Source organism: Ischnura elegans, chromosome 12 (genome assembly GCF_921293095.1).
Source record: "Ischnura elegans chromosome 12, ioIscEleg1.1, whole genome shotgun sequence".
Lineage (NCBI taxonomy): Eukaryota > Metazoa > Arthropoda > Insecta > Odonata > Coenagrionidae > Ischnura > Ischnura elegans.
Genome location: NC_060257.1, coordinates 2,072,438 through 2,078,670, shown reverse-complemented (window position 1 = coordinate 2,078,670; position 6,233 = coordinate 2,072,438). Strand labels below are relative to the sequence as shown.

Below are 6,233 nucleotides of genomic sequence, written 5' to 3'. Positions count from 1 at the left end.
AATAACAACCATTTTGTGCCTATCTGCCGCACGTGTGAGTGTCAACGCGCGAGTATCAGCTTAGTCTAGGCTCACGGTAAAATGTGTCTTCATTTCATTGACGAGGATTACAAAAAAAGAATTTTCATTTTATATATTATTTTCTATTTTATAACTGCCCAAAAGTACCATATGGAGCAATAAAAAAAATTGGTTTTCAATGTTGAGCGCATTCGTGATGCTGGGACAGGAGGAGGAAAATATTTTGGTCAAGGGAGTGGTTGCCACGCAATACTAGGTGATGCTCGTGCCAAGGGAGATAATTTATCGACGAAGATGGAAAATGGTTGGCTCAGATTAAGCATAAAATGGCAATGGAGGTTCTACTAATGTAATCAGCTTAAGGTTGGATGGCGATATTTGGTGGAACTTGTTCGCAGGAAACATAATGAAATACACTTTTGTATGTTCCACAAGAGTTTTTAATCCCGACCTAGGTTTCGGCAGTACACACTGTCATTATCAAGGTAACCTTGATAATGACAGTGTGTACTGCCGAAACCTAGGTCGGGATTAAAAACTCTTGTGGAACATACAAAAGTGTATTTCATTATGTTTCCTACTAATGTAAGTCTAGAATACCTGTTTCAGTGAGCTCAGTTTCAAGAACCTTTTGCAAGGAATAATTATTAATTAGCCCAACATATGGAAAACTTATAGCAGATTGAAATTGTGACGGAAAAAAACAGAGAAGTACAGACTGATACAAAATAAAATAATTTTCCTTGAGAAAATATGGACGGATGTAATTCATGTACGGTTGTTTGAGGTACCTATAATTAGTATATCCCGAAATAATGAGAAAAAGCCAGTAGCACAGCGAAAAACAGAAATATAAATCGTGATGCAAAAAGCGCTTCAGGAAAACAAAGTAAAGCATAAACATTAGAATAGAATATATTGGACACGTAAGCTATTGAAAAGAAGCTAAAATATTCCACTTAATTATTTTCTTCAAAATTTTTCAATTATAAATGACACACTAACAACGTCTCGCCTCAAATTACATGATTAATTTCATTCATTTGCGGGGGACCAAAAGGGTTCTCTAATATCCATTGATCTACAAGCTCTAGGATCGATTATCTCTGGCAGAAGAGCCTCCTTGTAGAAAATAAAACAATTTTTGTTCCATTTTCTCCGACCAAAATTCGTCATCCCGTAAAATTCTGGTATAGCGGCAATCTTGCCTCGTCCATACCACGAATTCACAGAATGGCGCACCTGTGGCATGCAATTGACCTTGCACCTGATAATGGTAATTATGAATTTTTTTTAACTGAGAGTTTTTGTCAAGACAAAAGCACTTAATAGTTTTTGCTGCATCTTCCAATGTTAAATTTTCCGCCGACTTGGTACATTTCAATTCAATAATGCCACCGTCATCGGTTATGCCATCCGGAGAAGCGGCAAGGAAACATTGATTTAGGTCAATGAATAATCCCGATGGCGATACTCGACGTCCTGAGATTTGCTCGTACTTCCTTATCGCTTCCTTTTCGTGCATCTTCCCATACTGAGTCGCTTCATTGGTGAACTTAGTGCTGTACAGAAGGCGTTTCACAATCGGGACCCATTTACTTGTCGTGCGCCTTTTGCAGATAATACCGAAGTTGGACGACGATAGGCGATTCTTCCTCTTCCCACCATCTTTCCTGCTCCGATTGACCCTGAGTTTCTTTCTCCAGTCTATTTCTTGAAGCTGGATTAACTTCCAATGATTTCATTAGTGCGGCCGCTTCTCTCTGCAATTCTTCGTTGTCCATGTCCACATTTCACCATAATCAGCTCCATCATTCTTCTTTGAGAGATTTTTTTTGTTTATAAACGCCTTTCTTGGCTAAACACCTCTGCACTGCTTGTACACGCCGAAGTCTTCGCTGGTAAGTAAATTTAAACACCTTGTGGGGACTTTTTCCACTGAGAACTTACCAAGCTGAATACCTCCACATAGGCCAACCTGGAAATCGAGACCAAAACCATAAGCCCTGTGTTGGTATGACCCCCTTTTTCTCCTGTTCACTTATTTACCACCGGAAAATTTGGCCACGAGTGACATAAAATTATCCGCATGATTACTAGTGTCGTTGGTAATTAACTGCCCTGATTTGCGCACAAGCGGCTTCAAGCCAACTCAATTTTTTCTAGGCCAGCATTTTCTTCGGCACTGAAAGTCTTCAGGTGCCTGTCAGCAGCTTCGCAAAAGTAATCCCGGCATTGTGCGTGACTCCCAAACACATGCTTAGGTCCATTTTTCAAGTCATTAATTAAGGATTCAACGCTATTTCCTGTTGTAGAATTATGCGCAATGGCTCCGCGAGCTGCTTTTTTTAATCGCAGAATTTTTTGTCTCGTTAAAATGGCTTTTAAATCGGGCCCTTCGTCAACAATTTTAAATAAAGCTTTGGTGTAGCACTTCACAGCATGATTAGCGCATTCCATTTTTTTTGACATGTCTACCTTATGGAACTAATTTCCTCACTTTTTTCATTACAGTGGAGTCGCCATCTCCAATAAGGTAATGATACTCCAAACCATGCAGCTTCATGCTAGATCTAAATGCATTGACAACCTTATCGGCTTCCATAGCCCCCGAGGAGGAATTCCAATTTTTATAGCATTTCTCACGAGTAGTCGATTCCCCTATTTTTTCTAAATAGGCGCACATGGAACAATATTTATTTCTAACATCCAAGTGAAGCAACCTTTTAGTGCGATGCCCAATCACACATTTATCAGCCTTACCTATCCTAATTTTTCTTCGCATTTTCCGAAGGTTGCCTTGTCTATACTACGCATTCCTATGGTAGAGAATGCCTCCTCTAAGTTGGCATGCCCTCCTCCTGTTGACATAAACCCCCAAACTGCACTGTCTGCAATTTTTAAGGAAGTATTTACGTTTTCCCCAATTTTCTCCTCAGTTTCCACATCTTGGTGGCTGGGTTCGCTAAATACTGTCCTTTTCAATTTACAAAAAGGACACTGAAAATCCAAGCGCCAAACAAAAGATTTTGTGGACGTAGACAATAGTCTGAAATATCCATTACTGCTTAGTAGGCACGTCGTTCGATGGAATTCAAGAGATCGAATTTCTCTCAAGAAATGCTGTCTGTCAACGATAAATCTCCCATTAATCAGGCTGATTGCTGAATCAAGACCCGGATTATGCACTTCTTCTGTACTTAAGTCCAATGAGTCCCTGAAATACAAAACAAATCCATATGTATTAAAGCAATAGCAAGTACTATATGCAGCAATTATAGCATATAAAGCAGCTTAGAAAATTATAAACTAAGGGTGTGCTGCAATTCCCAGATGGAATTATATCATTGAAATAACGTAATTAATTAACTTTGAGTTCAGCACGCCAAATGCTCAAAGCTACAGCGAACGTGAACGGATTCAAGGTATTTATTAACCTGGGGTAAAAGTATTCTTCTTCAGAAGGTGATGTATCCCGAGAGTATTCTGTCCATCGTGCAGCGAAACTATACGAATTTTCGTCTCAAATAACCTCTAGGGAAAAGCTTTCATTGAATCTGGCGCAAGACAATACTTCATAAAGGCGTCTTGGATGGGTTTGAACTAGTAGTGAATTGTACTTAATTGCCAAATTTTTAGCCATAATTAACAAGGCTAAAATATTATTTTCTAGCAGTGTCCCTTGTGCATGATTGTGTCCGCTAGAAACGAAGTCTTTATCACACAGAAAATAAGGATTCTTCATTGCGTTTAATTTGCATCAAACTTGCTAGCAAAAGCATACGATGTAATTTATTCATCCCAAATAAAATGTATTCATGTATGTCATCTAGCGTGTCAAAAGTATTGTGAAAATTATTTCCCTCTTTGCATTTCAACCTAACTCCGATCGTGTTGTCAAGTTGGACTAGCCATTACGTGAAACGAATCCTCATGACAAGACGCTCTGAGCCATTCATGTAACATGATCCCACACTCCGGAATATGAGCTGGAGTTTGGATCAGGTGTGTCGACTGCCTGACGCCAGTCCCCCTGCCCTCGCTATTTCCCCTCTCAGTTCGAGCGGCCGCTGCCGTTGCCAGCCCTAGTGCGCAGTGAGACTCACATGCCGGATAAATGGGAGGATATGTGGTCCGTGTGGTCGCGCAAGGCTCGTGCGAAGTGCGGTGTGTGTGTGTTAGGAAGATTGGTCTTTGTCTCTATAATTTGAAGCATACAACAGCGGGATGGACTAAAATTAAAATAAAAGATACTTAATTTGAGTGGAAGGAAATTTTATCTTTATCTTCTTATTTGACAGGCCAACCCGCGGAAAAACATAGATTTTCGCTAAATTGTCGTCTGCGCAGTTAAATTTGTCTCAAGATCAAATATGAGACTTTAAATGAAGAATATCAGACCTCAGCGGAGGCTACTTTGAACTTGGTACGCGAAAAATTAAGTTTTTCCTTCAATAATATCGGAAGCGTAGAACATAGAGAGAATTATCAACCAATCTATTTTCGTCCGCCCTATACACCTCCCAAATCCCGTCTATTCCAAAGCTTCACAAAAGGAAGTCCGAATACGATTACCATGCGTTATAGAAAATTAAGTATTACTCAGGACATAAATTTATTTTACGGATATTATTTCTAAAGAACTTTACGGAATATGAGCCTGTTTACCGTAAAGAAGTGGAATTCTAAGAATAATTCTAAGAACATCCTTTGGAACTTAGATATGGTACTTATTCTACAGCAAAAAAGTCGATTTTCTTTGATTGGGGTATGTGATTTTGTAATGGAGAATGATTTCATAAGTATTAGAAAAATTCGTATTTAAACTATTACTCAAAGAAAAAATGTGAAATAACAGCTGTATACTTACATTAAGCCTTCAGAATTCAAATGATGAGTTGGGTCTAAATATTATGGATTATCTACAGTGGTACTTAATTTCCTGAAAAGTCGGTGGATAAACGTTAATAAATATTAAAAATTGGCTACAAATAGATAATAATATATGCATTGTATTGCCATATCTGAATACTCACTTCACTCGCCACTTCCTGATACTTTATGCTGACCTCTTCTTCCTCTTTGCCGACAGGAATAAGGCTCCCTTTTTGCTGCGTCGATAGTCCCTCTTAGAATTAGTAGTTTCCATCGATAAGCTTTCTTGTTTGACTCAGGCAAAACCAAAATTCAACAATGAAAAAAATTAGCGTCGCATGGGCACGATCGAAGAAAGTGCGACCAGAATCCCCAGCCGAAGAAATCGAAACTCGATAACTCTCTCGGAGTTGTCTAGAAGTGACAAGATCACACGACTGCAAGATGCTACTTCTTATCCTGTGCGCTCCTGAGTCGTTCGTTACCTCCCTTTAAGTCCATCAAGCAGCTCAAAGCTTCGAAGAAAGAGGGAGGACGCTCCTTCCCCTACCCGACCCCTCCCCCTGCCGTGCTACCGCTGCCTCCCCTTCCTCTTGCCGAGCGATCAAGTCCTTCTAGTACCCTCACCTCGCCGCAAGCGACGCCCTACGACGGCTCCTGTTTTAGTCATTATTATTCGGCAATTTATGACTTAATGCATGTGTATTTCTTGGTTTTAAAACTCGCAATTGACTATTAACGTAGCTGGGTATTTCCCGTTGTGATTGGTTTTTGCTTAACACAACGCGTTCACTTAATTCCTACGTGTTAAAATTGCAATTTCCACTTTATGTAAATTTGGATAAGCTAGGGAGAACATATACATTAACTTTTATGCAATGGCGAAAATTTCACTCCGATATTTTCATTATCACCGCTTAAATTAGAAAACGCGTTTACCGGGCAATCACCTTTCGCCTTAAAGCTGTATGTGATGTCTGATGCAATATGAAATTTATGATGTTCTTACCATATAAATCAATAAATATTAAAGATGATTGAAAATCAATTTTCGTTCATTCATTATTTGTCATATTTCTCATTAGTGTTCTCCCTGTAGCGCTATGATTACTGAATAAACATGTTTCGGAAAGTAACTGTATTGAATACACGTTTTCAAATGGACGTGGGTGGTTACTATTTCATTCATACTGAGGAATAACGTAAAAATGTAAAGTTGTACGTTAAAAAAAAGTTTCACGAAGTACGCGCATTTCGGTTAGCGTAATTGACTTTTACGATGCTTTGAAGAACACTTAACAATTTTGAGATGAGAACGTTGACCAGCTCTCCCCTTC

At 39.1% G+C, this 6,233-nt stretch overlaps 1 long non-coding RNA gene across 1 annotated transcript; it reads right to left on the bottom strand.

Moving 5' to 3' along the window:
* Positions 1 to 3,061: 3,061 nt before the first annotated feature.
* LOC124169388 lies at positions 3,062 to 5,671 on the bottom strand. The gene is made up of 3 exons (XR_006867112.1): positions 5,058 to 5,671; positions 4,892 to 4,963; positions 3,062 to 3,238 (listed from the first exon to the last, which is right to left on the bottom strand). It is a non-coding gene; the product is annotated as an uncharacterized LOC124169388 (long non-coding RNA).
* Between the last annotated feature and the right edge of the window lie 562 nt (positions 5,672 to 6,233).